Genomic DNA, 3,548 nt, shown 5'->3' with positions numbered 1-3,548 from the left:
GCTGAGATCACACCACTGCCCTCCAGCCTGGGCAACAGAGTGAGACCCTGTCTCAAAAAAAAAAAAAAAAAAGCGGAGAGACAGAGAGATAATCCATGGAATGGAGGAAAATATCTGCAAACTATCCATCTGTCAAGGGACTAATAATCAGAATATGTAACGAACTGAAACAGCTCAATAGCAAAAAGTAATAATCATCTGATTTTAAAATGGTCAAGGTATTTGAACAGACATTTCTCAAAAGAAGACATACACATAGCAAACAGGTATATGAAAAAAATGCTTAACATCACTAGTCATCAGAGATATGCACATCAAAACCACAATGCAATATCATTTCACCATAATGAGACCCCGTCTCTATGTAAAAAAAAAAAAAAATGGCCGGGCGCAGTGGCTCACGCCTGTAATCCCAGTACTTTGGGAGACTGAGGCGGGCGGATCACGAAGTCAAGAGATTGAGACCATCCTGGCCAACATGGTGAAACCCCATCTCTACTAAAAATGCAAAAAGTAGCTGGGCGAGGCGGCACACACCTGGAGTCCCAGCCATTCAGGAAGCTGAGGCAAGGGAATCACTTGAACCTGGGAGGCAGAGGTTGCAGTGAGCTGAGATCACACAGCTGCACTCCAGCCTGGCGACAGAGTAAGACTCCGTCTCAAAAATTAATTAATTAATTAAATATATAAAATAAATAAAACAAAAAATTAGCGGGGCATGGTTGTGGGTGCCTGTAGTCCCAGGTACTCAGAAGGCTGAAGCAGGAGGATTGCTTGAGCCTAGAAGTTTGAGGCTGCAGTGAGCTGTGATTGCACCACTGCACTCTAGCCTGGGTAAGTGCAGAATGAGGCCCTGCCTCTATTTTAATTTTTTTTAATTAATAAAAAAGAATAGGCCAGGCACGGTGACGCCTGTAATCTTAGCACTTTGGGAGGCCGAGGGGGGCGGATCACCTGAGGTCAATAGTTCGAGACCAACATGGCGAAACCCCGTCTCCACTAAAAATACAAAAACTAGCTGGGCACGGTGGCAGTGGCCTGTAATCCCAGCTACTCAGGAGACTGAGGCAGGAGAATCGCTTGAACCCAGGAGGTGGAGGTTGCAGTTAGCCAAGATCGCACCATTGTGCTCCAGCTTGGGCAACAAGAGTGAGACTCCATCTCAAAGAAAAAAAAAAGCCATTTTGGCCGGTGGCCATGAGAACATGCTGTGTGGCTGATAAGTGAAGGCAAGAGCTGATTTGGCCTCTGCACTCCCCTCCTCAAGGTGATAATTTTCTCCAGAAGAGCTGGATATTCTTTCGCACAGTTATAGCACACGAATTAATGAGAATTGCTATTGTCAACCATGACAAATGTAAACCTAAGAAATGTCAACGGGAATGCAAAAAGAGTTGTCCTGTAGTTCAGATGGGAAAATTATGCACAGAAGTTACACCCCAGAGCAAAGTTCTGAAACTCTTTGTATTGGTTGTGGTATCTGTATTAAGAAATGCCCCTTTGGTGCCTTATCAATTGACAATTTACCAAGCAACTTGGAAAAAGAAACCACACATCGATATTGTGCCAATGTCTTCAAACTTCACAGGTTGCCTATCCCTCGTCCAGGTGAAGTTTTAGGATTAGTTGGAACTAATGGTATTGGAAAGTCAACTGCTTTAAAAATTTTTTGCAGGAAAACAAAAGCCAAACCTTGGAAAGTATGATGAGCCTACTGATTGGCAAGAGATTTTGACTTATTTCCGTGGATCTGAATTACGGAATTACTTTACTGAGATTCTAGAAGATGACCTAAAAGCCATCATCAAACCCCAATATGTACATCAGATTCCTAAGCCTGCAAAGGGGACAGTGGGATCTATTTTGGACCGAAAAGATGAAACAAAGACACAGGAAATTGTATGTTAGCAGCTTGATTTAACCCACCTAAAAGAACGAAATGTTGAAGATCTTTCAGGAGGACAGTTGCAGAGATTTGCCTGGGCTGTCATTTGTATACAGAAAGCTGATATTTTCATGTTTGATGAGACTTCTAGTTACCTAGATGTCAAGCAGCATTTAAAGGCTGCTATTACTCTACAATCTCTAATAAATCCGGATAGATATATCATTGTGGTGGAATATGACCTAAGTGTATTAGACTATCTCTCTGACTTCATCTGCTGTTTATATGGTGTACCAAGCGCCTATGGAGTTGTCACTATGCCTTTTAGTGTAAGAAAGGACATAAACATTTTTTTGGATGGCTATGTTCCAACAGAAAACTTGAGATTCAGAGATGCATCACTTATTTTTAAAGTGGCTGAGACAGCAAATGAAGAAGAAGTCAAAATGACGTGTATGTATAAATATCCAAGAATGAAGAAAAAATGGGAGAGTTTGAGCTAGCAATTGTAGCTGGAGAGTTTACAGATTCTGAAATCATGGTGATGCTGGGGGAAAATGGAATGGGTAAAACGACATTTATCAGAATGCTTGCTGGAAGACTTAAACCTGATAAAGGAGGAGAAGTACCAGTTCTAAATGTCAGTTATAAGCTACAGAAAATTAGTCCAAAATCAACTGGAAGTGTTCGCCAGTTACTACATGAAAAGACAAGAGATGCTTATACTCATTCACAATTTGTGACTAATGTAATGAAGCCTCTGCAAATTGAAAACATCATCAATCAAGAGGTGCAGACATTATCGGGTGGTGAACTATAGCGAGTAGTTTTAGCCCTTTGTTTGGGCAAATCTGCTGATGTCTATTTAATTGATGAACCATCTGCATATTTGGATTCTAAGCAAAGACTGATGGCAGCTTGAGTTGCCAAACGTTTCATACTTCATGCAAAAAAGATAGCCTTTGTTGTGGAACATGACTTCATCATGGCCACCTATCTAGCGGATCATGTCATCATTTTTGATGGTGTTCCATCTACTAAGAACACAGTTGCAAACAGTCCTCAAACCCTTTTGGCTGGCATGAATACATTTTTCTCTCAGCTTGAAACTACATTCAGAAGAGATCCAAACAACTATAGGCCATGAATAAATAAATTTAATTCAATTAAGGATGTAGAACAAAAGAAGAGTGGAAACTACTTTTTCTTGGATGATTAGATAGAATTTGAGAATATTGATAAGCCACTTATTAAAAAGAATATTTACTAGAATTTTTGTCATATAAAACTCAAATCAGGATTTTATGCCCCACATACTCTGGAGCTTGATTTTATGCCCCACATACTCTGGAATTTACTGAATATAACATCAAAGCCAGTAGGGTTCTAACTTGTAGTCAAAACACAAAAAAATGCCACTTTTCTGTTCCTGATGAGGCCCTTTTATGCATAATATTCTAAAGTCATTTCAAGCTATACAAATTACCTCCAAGTTTTCATGATGTATGGGAAGATTTTCAGTAGGTATATTATATTCACATACCAAACGCTGACCAGTGTTGCTCCATTTTTTAAATCTTGAACCGGGTTTCTGTATTTACCTGGTTTGCCAAGTATGCCAGTGTAATGAAAATGCCCTCATTTTAAAAGCTGGTCAGAGATT

The 3,548-nt window shown here is 40.0% G+C and overlaps 1 pseudogene; it reads left to right on the top strand.

The window, feature by feature from the left end:
* The first annotated feature begins 1,179 nt into the window (after positions 1-1,179).
* LOC101007053 lies at positions 1,180-3,216 on the top strand (annotated as a pseudogene).
* Positions 3,217-3,548: the final 332 nt, after the last annotated feature.

This window comes from Papio anubis, chromosome 4 (genome assembly GCF_008728515.1).
Source record: "Papio anubis isolate 15944 chromosome 4, Panubis1.0, whole genome shotgun sequence".
Taxonomy (NCBI): Eukaryota; Metazoa; Chordata; class Mammalia; order Primates; family Cercopithecidae; genus Papio; species Papio anubis.
This window is presented reverse-complemented; position numbering and strand designations above follow the sequence as displayed.